Genomic DNA, 14,484 nt, shown 5'->3' with positions numbered 1-14,484 from the left:
AAATTGTAACTTGTGCAAAATAAACTAAACTATTTATTCAGTGCTAACATAGCATAGCTAAATGTAACAGTCCCCCCAGCTTTCTGGTGATGCGCTGCCCCCTGTTGGTTTGGAGTGTGGATCATGAATTCAGCAAATCTTACATATTGCACTTTTAAGATCACTAAATGACATGTTCTAGAAGGAGCAGAGAGGACATGTGCTTGTCAATAGTTTATCTGAACTTTTTAGAGAGAGTGTCTGTTTCTGCTCTAACACACCAGCCTCCACCCAAACAACGGGGGGGGGGGGGTTTGTTATTTTTTTATACCCCCTTATCTCAAGCACAGAGCAAATCTGCTGCAGACGTGCCGTTGCCATATTAAACAGGCTACTGGGCGTGGCGGTTAATGAGACCAGAGAGATGCCAAACAGACTCTTACCGCGCAGAGAAAAATTTGCCTCAAACCACAAAGTCCTTTATTTAGACTGGAAGAGAATGAAGTGAAAGATGTTTGGGATGAGTCCATTTTTCTGTCATGTCTCAATGTCACTCAACACTTTTATGACTTAATCTTCCTGACAGCTACAGTTAAATTCCTCCACGTCCAGGTCCAGTTGTCCAGACAACCCCTAGCAGTGAGTCATGGTACATTAGTGGTATTTCTTTCTGAAAAAAATGCCTTCAGCTCACTTCACGAACTAACTTGAGATACCCTGTCAACCACATGTCACCCAAGGTAGCCCGAGTTTAAATCTTGAGAGGCCTCTTCTTCAGGGGTCACGCTCTCTACAGTGATCAGTCATTGTAGGAGCCAATCAGCTGGGGAGACAGGAAAGGGGAACCCTGGGGTGACAGCGGTCGAGCTCTCAACTTTCCCCACAGCAAGGAGGGTGGTCCCTGTCACATTTAGAAATTAAGTATCAAAACTTACTGTAAATGCTGGTTTCACTGATGAACTTTTGGGGGTAAATGAAGGAGAAATTTTGAAACGTGTGGTCTAGGACTAACTGAGATAAAAAACCACTGAATGGGTTTTCTTCAGATTAAGATCTGCATGTTCAAACTCTTTCTATTCAACTGTCTCATGCTGAAAGTGACTGTTTGAGTCACACATACTCACTGAAAGTATTCTTTCTCCTTCCCCATCTGTGTAATGGAAAATTTAAAAAAACATGGATGTAGTTTTTTGTGTGTTTCCTGCTGAGGCTTGCTGTTACATACTTTTTGGCCAGCAGAACAAGAAGTAAACAAAACACTGACATATTATCACTTCATAAAGTTGAACAGCTCCTTAATTACACTACCAGCAGACACAGAGCAACATTATCATTCATTTGGAGTCGAGTTTATGTCCAACTGGTGAATCTAAGTCCAACATTTATTTCCCTTAGCTCTCTTTTAGTGTCCGCGAACTCCAGAGAGAACTATGTGGTTCATTAGCGGCTAAACGCTCGCCATGTTCACCAGCTTGCTGCTAATGTAAATTGGCTGCTGTTTGCTAGTAGCATATAGTGGGTGTATCTGAGTTTTGTGGTTGAAAACGACTGCCTGCTGTACTACAACTGGAAATAAGATTGAATGGAGCGGTGAGACTGAATTAAAACAGGAGCAGAACATAGAACCTAAACAGCTAGCAACTATTAGCTCTAAATGCTAAAGTGCTCAGTAGAACTGCAGATTCAAGTGATTATTCTCTGTATTCATCACTATAAGCAAACCTGTTTATTATAAGTAGTAATTTGACCCATTTATTGTTTTTTTTTTAAATATTATTTTTGTCAATTGGTGCAGCTTTAAAAAAAACAAGTCAATGCTAATCTTCTACTATATAGCTAATTGCTTCAAAACCTGATTACTATATGACTGCTGGCAGCCTCATAGAAACTCCAGCTCTTACACAACAGTACACACACACACACTTGACTGCACTATTTACACATTCATTGAGGTTTAAAGTCCCAATGAAATGACACATTCCTCCTTGTCACTTTATTAGCTGCTTTTTCTGGTGGTATGTGAATGCGTGCGACTCAATAAACACAAAAGAATGTACAAAAATGAGCTGTACGTCACCGTCTCATTACTTTTACTGTTCGAAGAGCCGAAAATGTGTTTTTTAGTCTGATGGGTCCCACATGGCGTGCTCGGAGGCATTTATAAAAACTCAACCGATAAAAGCGTCACAGACTTTTAAGAAATTCTTCACTTGCAACCAATTCAAACAGTGTTTCTCCAGGCACGTGAGACCTAATTTTCACCTCTAAATGGCCCCCACACGATAACGCCTACCCTGTTATACTAAATACTTCACATAAGGAGGCAAATACTCTAAAAATACCATTTAACTGGTGATTTTATGCTACTTAGGCAGCATGTCTCAACCTAATTTAGGTGACTTGCAACTTAATGTTCCTAATCGGGAAACAATTGCTGTTCCGCACATATTTCACACACAATTTCCACTGTGTAAGAAAGGAAGGATGCAGATGATTTGAAGTCCTATTATTTTGATAGGGGCTGGCCTGTAAAAATCAGCTCTACACTACTGAATTGGGCCCTAAAGAGCAAAGGATGTAAATCACTAAACCATTTCCAGCTTAAAATAACAAACTTCATTCACCTCTATCAACCAATCAGCAACAGCTCATGAGCAGTCATTTGGCTTCATGGGCAGCAGTAAAATATCTGTTCTCCTCTTTCTTTTCCCCCTGCTCTTCATAAACATGTGAGGATTCTTCCAAGAAGCAGCGGTTCGCAAACATCTCAGGATTACCGGGTTTTTTTTTCTCCAGCGCTGAGCTCAGCGAAACAAACTGCGGTAGAAACTGAGATGTGTTTTAATCAGCCGCCGCTCTTCCAACACTTTCCAAACGGGGAAATATGAAACATTGCCATTTTCATAATTACAAAGCGCAGAGTCGTATCGGGGGGAAAAAAAGGACGGGCGATGTTGGGATTGGGTTCGTGGAGGGGAGGATGATTGGAGGTATTGGTATATGTGTGTGTGAAGTTAATCAGTTAGATTGATTCCCTGACCGGTGTGTGTGTGTGTGTGTGTGTGTGTGTGTATGTGTGTGTGTGTGTGTGAGAGAGCAGTTTCTCCCTCAGCACTGCAGGAAGGATTCGTCTAATCACCTTCATCAGCTTGAGTGCACTCGGAGTATTACTGCGAGAACAGCATCTTTCCAACCAAGAACCCAGACTCAGCCACACGCGCATAAACATAAATCCATTCTGAAAAGTGCTCCATCATTAAAGAATTTGAGGGGTTTGTCGTGTGTTACAGTACTTCACGGAGCTTTCTGTAAGGCTTTCAGCACCGAGGAGGATGCATAAACACCATCACTACCTTCCCACAAGGACAACATAACCCCACTCTAATAAAACTGCAGCAACACTTAAGTGGATTATACAGACCATAATGCAAACAAGGAGTGATACAGATTGAGTCAAGGTGAACGTCTATATTTAGAACATGCCAGTCAGCAAAATTAAAAAAAAAAAACAAACAAGGGCCCATTTCTGTGATAAATAAAGCAACATCTTATTCTTTAAGGTGAGCCAAATCTCTTCTACAGTATGGAGGATCTGTAGTGCAAAAAATGTTTTTTTTAAAGCTTTTGTTTTAGTGAAGAGTCAGCTTTTTAACAGCCAGAGGAGCGATTATTTTTAAATATTTTATATAAAATACCTATCAAAAATAGTTTGTTTTGTCTGACCAATAGTCCAAAATCCAATCATATTTAATTCTAAATGATATAACTATAAATCTTGACATAAGAGAAGCTTGAACCTGGAAATTTTGGGTATTCAAACTCTTTGCAACTATGACTAGGTATGAAAGTTCGCTTCATTTTTAGTATCAAGCATTTTAACAGGCTGTAAAGTTTATTATTTTTCAATTTTGTTAATAAAATGTCAGAAAATAGTAAACGTCACAACTTTTGCTTCACAAGTTGCTTGTGTATTTGTTGGTTAATTTATTTTCCAGCCAACAATCCAAAACTCAAACATATTCAGATTACAATAATTTAACAACAAATTCTCATATGAGAAGCTATGAACACAAAATGTTTGGTATTTCTGCTTAATTACTATTCAGCACTGAAGACTAATGAGCTCATGATGAACTCTGTTTTACTATCAATTACTGAACAGTTTGTGTGGGAAACTTTTTTTTTGATTAGATAATCTCCAATTTTAAGTATGATTTTGTTAATTTCATACTTTATACACAGTAAGATGCCATTAAAAAAACACTAGGGATTGTATCCATATCTGTGTAGAAATAGAAATAACTGATAGAATGAACATATAGACACAGAATGACTGAAATCTATCCAATCAGTGCAATGTGAGGTATTTGAAGTGGAAATCCTCCACTCAGCAGGTTTAAATCATTTCAATTAAAGAGGATGCTGTTGTCAGCCAATCAGGGTCCAGTATTGTGACAGCTCTAGCTGTGGAGGATCTAACATGTTAAATGAACTCAATAAATGAATTCATTTTCTTTTAAACACATAAAGACATTTTTTAACCCTCTATAAAGCAGAAAATGAATGAAGGCTGACAAAGGTGCAACCTTTCATATGAACTCAGAGAACATCCATTTAAAAAAGTACGTAGTTAATACCAGCGCTGACTAGAGTAATCAGTAGAAAACCGTTGGGATATTCCTTTGGGACCACTTGGGCCAATCAGTGTTAATGTCACATTGTGCCTCAAGGGTATTGTGGCATTAAAAGATTAAGAGATGGTTAGCAGCGCTGGTCTGTTGAACCTATCTGCAATGTGTCTGTGCACCAAATATTCCATCATTTCTCTAATAACATCTCCCAGTGTTTTTTTTTCTTCTCTCTGGTATGACCACATTAAATCTTTCCAGTGCGTCGGCTTAGCCTCAAGTACATTTTCCCAGAAGATTAGATCAGAGGATCCAGAGGTGGTCAGAGTGAAAACGCTTCACATTCTACTAGAATGAGTTCATGTAGAGTCAGGAGAGTTTATGAGAACGTCTTACTAACTCTTATCATGATATTACAGAGAAATGCTGGTACATAAATACATGCTAATGACTGAAGGCTAGTATGGCTCAGCACATCATGGATGTGGCTTTCAAATCCAGCTGATCCCTGCTGTCGCGTGATTCGCTCTCCGCCTGATGCAAGCATGTTCACAGGATTCCTGACATCCAAACACCAGAGGGACAAAGTACAGATGGGAAAGAAAAAGGGAAAACTACTGGTATTTGGGGCTGATATGCAGTAGCTTTTTTGTTGCTGTTTTTTTCATTTATGAGGTTTCAGTAAATGATGTTTGTTCAACTATGATGTCACCTCTTGTATCAAGTACTCAGTCCATCTGTTTAACAAACCATAGTCATGAAATGCATCAGAATTTCTGTGTAATACAGAGATTTTTTCCATTGAAGACCAATCAGCTTCTGAGAGCTCTGAGGAGCCAAGTGGTTAAGGACAGAATCATTGTTTCATTACAGCGCAGTGATCTGTCATACATTATTGTTAGTGTATAGCTAGCAAATCTGATCTGACTGTATTTCCATTATATTTTGTTTCTTCAACCTGACAACGACCCTCTACCGAGTCATAAATCTGTTCTACCGATGTCATTTTCAGTAGACAGAGACAGCTGTATTAGTTGCTCTTTGAGACGATGCCGTCCCTGTTCTCGCCTCAACCCTTAGACTAATCAATTATTTCTAGTTGACAGAAAAAGTCATCAATGGGTTGAACAACAGGCCTGTTTAAATTGCTGAATGTGACAACGAAATCTTTAATGTCTTTAAAATCTTACTACTTCTAAGTGAAATGTGATGACAAACAGCCTCCTGGAGGTGTTCAGTGTTCTTATTTTACTTTACTGAGAGGTTTTTCTGTGACATGCTAAGATAGTGTAACAGTAGCACAAGCAGAGTCATTTGCTCAGCTCAACATTAGCTAACAATAGCCTCAATAAGCTACCAGTCACACTAGACCAAGTAAGACTTGAGCAGCAAAACTTCTGACTGAATGTGTGTTTTCTTGCTTATAAATTAAACTTTTTTTTATTTGTAAGAGGAAGATTGTAACTTTTCTTTTTTTTTTTAAGTTAGCCTAACAGGAGCTACTGACAACATATTAGTCCGCTCTTTCAAAAGCTTGAAGAAAATCTTAAAAAGGTGCAGTTTGGAACTTGATACCACATTGAGCATGCTACACATGTCTTAGTCAAATGAGGAAACAACAAACAGCTTCCTGTACGTGTACAGTGTTATTCTTATTTCACTTTACTGAAATACATTTATCTGTGAGGTACTAAGATAGTGTAGCAGTAGCACAAGCAGAGTCGTTAGCACAGCAAACAACGTTAGCCAACATTAGCCCCAATAAGCTACGAGTCATACCAGACCAAAAAGGCTGCAGCACTAAAACCTTTGAATTACTTTACTGAAGGTGTGTTTCTTGCTTATGAATTAATTTTTTTATATGTAAGAGGAAGGCTGTACATTTTTTTTAAAAACATTTTTAAGTTAGTCTGGCTTTAAAGTCAAATCCTGTCACAGCTAACAGGAGCTATTTACAACATGTCAGTCTGCTCTTTACAAAAGCTTGAAGAAAATCTTAAAAAGTTGGCTTTAGCAGCAACTGAAGAAATCTGCCTCTCTAACTCCTGACTGTGATTCAAACAGCAGAATATTACCAAAACATCCTGAGGCTTTATATTTATGGAGCTTCGCTTCACTATACTTACACACATACTATACACTCATTCCGTCAGCTAAAAAGCAGTCTCTAGTAACTGTAACTTTTTACTCATTCTTAGTGAACTATAAAAGAAACAACTTTTGTAATTTTTTTTTACTGTTGTGCGCAACAAACAAAGGTGTCGCCACTAAACCACCAGTGTGGGACGTCACTAAAGTGGCACAGGAGCTGCAGACAAAGGGATGCCCAAAACTACGGCTGACGGTTGCTATGGAAAGCTGATGGTTTACAGCCTAAGCAAAGGCCAGTGAGTCAAACCCACCAGTTAATCAATGACTGCCTTTTGCCGAGCCAGAGGCCATACACACACGCACACACACACACACACACTCAAATACCAGAGGAAGATACAGGACTGGTTTTGAAAGGAGTACAGAGGAGGAGGAAGAGGAGGAGGAGGGATGGTCTAACCCTGCATTCCCATCATGTGGGAATAACCATCCAAACAAAAAAAAAAAAGGTTGGAAAGAAACGGTTTGGAAGAAGTGATCACATGTTCGAACCAGTCTGACGCCAGCGAGATTGCCACGATGGAAGATATCTGCAGACGGCGGTTGCTCCTGGGCAGCTGCTCGGGCACACATGCTTCTGAGTTTATGTTGTGCAGCAAATTCAATTAGAATGTGGGTCACACACAAAAATCTAATAAATAAGGTTGTGTCCTACCGTGGCGAGTTACAACACTGTGACCATGACGTGACACGCGGAATGCAGATATCGCAAATTTGCCGCGGTGGTTTGTAAATAATCCCTCGATTCTGAATTTCTTAAAATTGAATTTAAATTAAATTAAGTCTATCGGCAAAGCCTGAGGTCACGTTTACCACAGAGCGAGCTGAGAGAGCTGGAACTTTTCTACTGAAAAGTCTGATGTCATTCATTACAATGAAGCCTGAACTGTTAACAGTGCTACAAAGACATTAACACGCATGTGGTGTGAATGCACTTAACATGAATGCATGTGACAAATGTGATGGAGGAGGTCGAAGAAATCTGGTTCAGAATCAGATTTTCAGACAGATGTTTCCAGTGGTTTAGTATTGCTTTGCTGTAGCTGGGGGGCTCATAAGAAACACATTTTTAAAACAGTGGGTAAAAGTGAGATATCCTGATTTTTAGCTCCTAGCATGAGCCGCATACATTTCACAAAATGCAACTGGATAGTATGTTTCACTAGACCCTGAGGACATGAGTACTTTTTTTTTGTGGAAAATATTAAAAGTTCCTCCAGAGCTAATGAATCAAAATATTCATTTTCAGTTACCTCATGCATAAAATAGGCGGACTGCCCCTTTAAAAACACTTTTTTTTCCTTTCCAAATCTGATCACACTGCTCACCGCCTCCACATGATCCTGCAGATCAGGTGCAGCATCCAGCAGGCTGACAGCTGCTGTCTCTAGTGGACGCTCATCACAATAACTTGTAGGAGGCTGGTTACCGCTTGTCCGAACAGATCTTCCCCGTTCCCCTCCTCCTTCTCCTCCTCCTCCTCCTCCTCCTCACCACCTCCACCTCCCTGCTTCTCCTTTTGTCAGAACAACTAAAAGCCAGTCCCCCCCCTGCTGTTAAACTGCTCCCAGAGGCAGATGGCTGCAAGCCTCAGGATCAATAAATTATAAATGATCAAACCAGCTACATGTGGCCCCCGAGGTGGGCCGTGCTACCACTGCGGCACACTGTGACTAAATTCTGTTTCTTTGCCACATACTTGCACATTTATGACACCGATATTAGCATTCATTTCTCAACATCCTGTTGCAAAATGAGCAAAATGCTACCTGTAAAACCTGTCACAACATGTCCAGGTTTAAGAAATCACTTTGAAATAACAAGTGTAACTAAGCAACAAGTAGTGACCACGGCTTCTAAAGTTAATCAAACTATCATCAGGTGCAATACTAATACATTGCATTTAGACCGGCAGCTCTGGCCAATCAAATGTCTGGTTATATGTCACTACTTCACAAATGTTTTACTTATAGTTGTATTGTTATTTAAAAAGAAACCTGATTATAAATGATTAGAAAGGACTACTTTTCTTTGGTTAGGATAGATAGATGAGGGGGTGTCCGTCAATTACATTTTCCGCAGTTGGGTGAATAATAATAACGATACATCAATGGTCAAATTGAGCGTAAAATTCTAAAACTAACAATGTGCAACCACACACTTGGACTTTATTTCTATCATTTTAGAGGGAAACATCACATTAATCACCATCACTGGTAAATGTGCCAGTGTTCTTTGGTCAAATCTTAATTTGCCATTTAAAAAAAAACATAAATCAGTGGAACCAAATCTGATTTTGAAGCATACGATCATGTGAGTTGTATAAAAAATTGTCAGCAAGTCTGTGACAGTAACTCACACACCATTCACCTCCGACAATGCTCTGAAATAACGGATTAGAAATGCTATATGTTAGGGGGTTAGTTCAGGAGGAATCTTATTTCTGTAAAACTCAAGGCCACATACTTTAAACTAATGAAAAGAGAAGTTGATACAAAACAAGATGTGACCCTTTTGCTCCGTGTTCTCCACACACACGAGCTTCTTTTCATTAATGAACACATTGTAGTCATCTAGAAAAATGTGAAGTGAAAAAACAGCTTAAAATTCAGCACGGCTTGAAGCGTGAGCACAACCCTGGTCTACTGAAGGCTCTGGTATATTGTAAGATCTCACCGGCGTCTCATTTGGACAAACTGCCTCGACCCCGGTGTAGTCAGAGGATGTGCGGTCAAAGACTGTGTCAACAACAACACGCAGGAACACACACACACACACTGACCCAGCGTATGTACACCAGCTGTTGCCAGCTTCTTTTCCCTCTCTCTCTCTCTCTCTCCCTCTCTCTCTCTCTCTGCTGCGATGCCCTCTGTCATCCCTCACACATGTCTGACCTGTGCTCTGGGCCCGTCGGGAGCCAACATCACTTTCACAGCAGCCTGATGACTGTTTGCAGAGGGGGCTTCTCTCCGACTCACTCGCATCCTTTCCTCACAAAAGGGGGTCAAGACAATGTGTCAAAGATGACAGATGTTGAGGAGGTGCGGTGGAGGAGAGAGAGAATGACCACGCTTGTAGGGAAGTGCGGTGAGACACAATAGCTCAGCGAGGAGCTAAACTGCAAACTATCAGTAAAAATCGAAAAAGCTCAGGTTCCACGATATTCCACGAATCCGTCAAATATGAGCAGAAGTTGTGAACCCAGAGGCCTCTGAATAAGCAGAATGCATGAAAGGGAAGCTCTATTCTATTCCAGTTAGCAGCTCTGGTTAGGTCACATTGGCAGCCAGGAATAGCAGTGTAACAGTAGACAGACAAAGTGAGGTCTGGTCATGCCAGGCTGGGTGGGGGGGTATCTGCAGATCCGGTAGACCTGTGTATGTTTGTAATCTATTAACAGAACTCACATGGATGCAAGGGGGGGAAGCTAAGACTTAAAGTCTCCTTCCACTCAAACATGTGTTTTTTCTTCTTGTTCCTACAGTTGGATGTTTGAGCTTCACAGTGCAGAGTTTGTTTTCACATTCATCTGCTGAAAGTGGAAAGTTGCTCAGATTTTAAAGTTGGGGGGACTCCAAGCATGATTTGTGACATCACAACTATTTTCTGAAGCCAATCGTGGTCCAATTTTCAAAATTCAACTTACACAAGTGTGATGTAGAAACAGAAAAGCATCTAGTGCACAAACACTGAGAATGAACTTTACAGTGAAGAAGACATGTTGTGTCCAGCAGTTAAACTCATCGCATGAAACATATTTACATATTAACTGATTCTTTTTTTTTAATGGAGGAGGAAGAAGTAGATGTCATTTTAAGTATTTTAAAGTCTGAATTATACTCTTCTTTCTGGACACTCATTATTGTTAAAACTGGGTTTCTATATGTCTTAATACATGTCATATCTTTAAGAGCAGTGGGAAGTGAGTGTCTGGAGACAGCAACATTAGAGCAGGTGTTCATGTTGCCTCTACTGTATGTAGTGACAGACCAAACTCCATTAGAAATCTGGCACTTTCCAGCTATTATGCTAGAAGAAAAAAAAGAGATGTCGGTGCTGGACTCTGACTTGAACATCTTATTAATGTCAGTGTGTTCTTCTGGTAAATTCATCACAGAAGTCCTGCTTAGAAACTCTTTATGTATATGTACAGCTAGTGCTACACTAAGCCATATAACTAAACTGTTATCATCTGCTAACACGGCTAGCTTCCGCCAACCGGCGTGAACTTTGATGGACGAGCAAACTGAGAGTAAAGGGCGACAACATGAGCTAATAAAAGCTAATAAAAGAAGCCGAATTGTTTAAAAATATCCCATTAAAGCCTGGAAACCCCTCAAGTCATGTCACTACATGTGCAGTGTATTAATACGACATTGTTACACTTGTCCTATTTTTGAGCGGAGTTTGGCGAAAGTGTGCGTATTGACTGAAAAGAGTTCGAAAAAGGATAAGTATGTGTTTTGCCACATTAGTAAGCAGCCTGGAAGAAGAAGCAACGTCAGGTTGAACTCAATGACATCATCCACCGGGCTACGACTAATCAAAAGCCACAGACACCGACTTTAAACCGCAGAAAGCCTTCAAACAAGCACATAGTTAAGAGAAACCAACTTACTTTAACTCCAATGAATGAAACTCCTCTCTCCCTCCGCTGTTTTCATCGCCTCTGCTCCTTTAAATAAAACCCACGTGTTTGTCTCCGTGCGTGAGGAACAACAGGAGCGTTTATAGGGTTTTGTCCCAACGCGCTTTTGTTATGATAATCCTAAAAAGAAGCCCATAGACTCTTAATATATTCTGCAGATATTTGAATGTTAACAATGGGAGCTGTCTGCTTGCCCACTTGTTAAAACACGAGTTCATCCACTGACGTGTTGGTATATTCCACTTCATTCAAACCAGTGCGGGATTTTGCGGTATAATAATGCTCTTTGTCCTTGTGCTCTATTCACGAACGTAGAAGAAGGAGAAGACGCTATTTCATAGTGCCAAGGGACTCCTGAGAGAAACAGCTGGCTCTCACACATCTCTCAACCCGCAGAGAGAGCCAAGACTGTCAAAGAGCAGGGAGGGTAACCAGAGAGGAGGAGCAGGAGGAAGAAAAGAAGGTGGGGATCCTGACTCAGAGCTGTGTAATGAGAGAGAGAGAGAGAGAGAGAGAGAGAGAGAGAGAGAAAGGCATGAAGAGGAGAGAGAAAGAGAGGGGAAGGAGGAGGGGGGGGGGTCCTCAATAGACCACAGGAGTGGAGCATCAGCCACCACTGAGGCACACACACATCTTATTCCACAATAGATTCAACGGATCAATATTATTTCTTTATTTATAGATTATGATCACAACAGAACTGAGCCCAACCATTTCTTGTTTTGACAGCCTGTCAGGTAATAAAAAAGATTTTAATTGGAGTCAGAGTGACAGAGCACTGATATCTTGGAGGAATGGCAAGGTGTGGCTCTCTCTCACTCTCCACTCTCTCTCTCTCTCATATCCTGCCTTTATCGCAGTATAAAAGCACAAAGGTGAAGCCCAGCATATTGCCAGGCATTTATTTGAAAGCCATAAAAAATACATATTAAAGGGAGCATTCAGGATAAGTGCTCCCTGCAGACGTATTAGCCTCTGCAGTAAATGGTATCATACCGCCTGTGGCATCTGATTATTTGCTTGCCTGTTCTACTCTGTCCGTCTCATGCATTACATAAAAAGTCAACTGAAGAACATTACCTACAGTAAACTCACCTGCAGGGATATGACATAAGGTGATGAGGTCGACAGTGGAAGAAGTATTCAGATCTTTTACACTCCATAAAATATGCAGGAAAATTGTTTTGTTTTAAATGTGAAATATTAATATGAGAAGTAGGTGGTAACTACAGCTGTTAGATCAATGGAATGAGAAATAAGTGTAAAATATTGTGTAAAATGTCACATTTTAAAGTACAGCTACATCAAAGTTGTGCTTAAAGTGATATTGAGGGCCCAGTATCAGAAGATTATTGTTTGTACTGTACATACTACAAGAAGTAACTATATGGTTAGGCAGAACCATAGCACAGCCAATAAATAATAAAATGTATGACCTGCCACTACAGGCATTTAGAATTATATTTCTATAAAGTTGGAGGAAACTGGGAAGAGTTAGAATTAAAAAAATTTAAAAGGAGGTCAAATTCGCCTTATATAGGTCAAGCTCCAAAATCGCCAGATAAACTTTCTATAATGCACCCTTTGTGCCTGGTACACATTAGATTTAGGTTATGTGCGTGTGTGTGTGTGCGTGTGTGTGCGTGTGTGTGTGTGTGTGTGTGTGTGTGTGTGGAGGAGGGGGCAGACATACACGCCTAAAACTTTTTTTCTGCTTAAAAAATGGTAGCCTCCAGTCCCAAGCTCCAAGCTGCAATAACCCTGATGACATCACTATGACATCATCAGAGATATTTCCTCCGAAATGACACAGCCGAGTTCACAGATTGTCTTTTTTCTAATCTCTTCACTTTGAGACACTTCTACCAACACTGTACTGGATCTTTTAGTGTTTTGACCAGTCCTGTCAATTATCAGCCTGCTTACACTGTAAATGAGTTTGGGTGCTTGGGCAGACAGAAATAAGCAGGAGTTAACCTCTTCTTCGCAACCTTTTGCCTTAATAATCCTTATAGGCTGAATCAAGCAGACCGTCCTTTATCCCTTTAAAACATCAACTCATCGCTCTTTGAACAAGCTGGCTTTGTTTTTACACGCCCTTTTATTGCTGGGATTTCCCTCCACCGGCTCCTCTGATTTATATTGTAAATCCGACAGGATTACCACTGAACGCTTGTTGAGCACATTTTCCTTTTGTAACAATACACACTTGTTGCTGCTTGATTTTCTATAAATTGAATTGCTGACGAGTCAAAGCCATCGCAGGACATGGACTATTTATTTTCCAAGTGAAAAAAATACAGAACGGAGGCAGGATTAGATCACCTGTGACACACATCAGCGTCTAGTCTTAGCTTACTATGATGCATCCTCTGCACGCTGCTACACTTCAACATTTATTACTCATTTACCGTTCATAACCGCTAAAAGTCTAATCTACTTCCTGAGTATCAGTTTACACTGTTAAACATAAAGGAAGTGATACCGCCTCGTCCACAACCTTAGATATTTCCTTTCATGATTTCGGCTCTTGCCACTGTTCATTAGCTTCCAACGCTTCCAGGACCCCGATGGTGAACTCTGGTTTACCCACACACACACACACACTTCAACCTGAAACCCCCCCATAAGCTAAAGTGGGATCTGTCTGGGGCAGAGGGGGCAGTATAAATAGCACCGTGTCCCCACTCAGGTTACCCAACCAGAGAGACCTGGTTGAAATAGCAAAAGACAGACGACATGCATTTTCTTCTTCATGTGTGATCTATAGAAGCATAAAGGGAAGATCACATCCTGTTAGCGCCGTGACTCATGATGAACAGCGTCCCTCTAACCCGCCGAGCTCCCTCTGAGCCTCTGATGCAAACTCCTATGAATGTCTGTGAAACAGTTACACACTTTACAGCTTTACTCCCTTCCCGAGTTTTGTCTAATCAGCACTGAGCCAGATTATTACGCAAAAATACACCCATGAATTAAATTACTAGGAAGCGCTGTATAACAGACTTTGATCCCACCCACATAACTGGTACACTGCTGGTGTCAGGAAATCCCTGAGTTGAGTGTGACTTGTTTAAT

At 40.5% G+C, this 14,484-nt stretch overlaps 1 protein-coding gene across 4 annotated transcripts in view; it reads right to left on the bottom strand.

The window, feature by feature from the left end:
* Window positions 1-11,641, bottom strand: part of phldb1b (pleckstrin homology-like domain, family B, member 1b) — a 72,494-nt gene extending 60,853 nt beyond the window's left edge. For all 4 annotated transcript variants that reach the window (XM_062418995.1, XM_062418992.1, XM_062418993.1 and 1 more), the window contains exon 1: window positions 11,377-11,641. The gene's annotated coding sequence lies outside the window, so the exon portion shown is untranslated. The remainder of the gene's footprint in view (window positions 1-11,376) is intronic.
* Window positions 11,642-14,484: the final 2,843 nt, after the last annotated feature.

This window comes from Scomber scombrus, chromosome 5 (genome assembly GCF_963691925.1).
Source record: "Scomber scombrus chromosome 5, fScoSco1.1, whole genome shotgun sequence".
In the NCBI taxonomy this organism is placed as follows: domain Eukaryota; kingdom Metazoa; phylum Chordata; class Actinopteri; order Scombriformes; family Scombridae; genus Scomber; species Scomber scombrus.
This window is presented reverse-complemented; position numbering and strand designations above follow the sequence as displayed.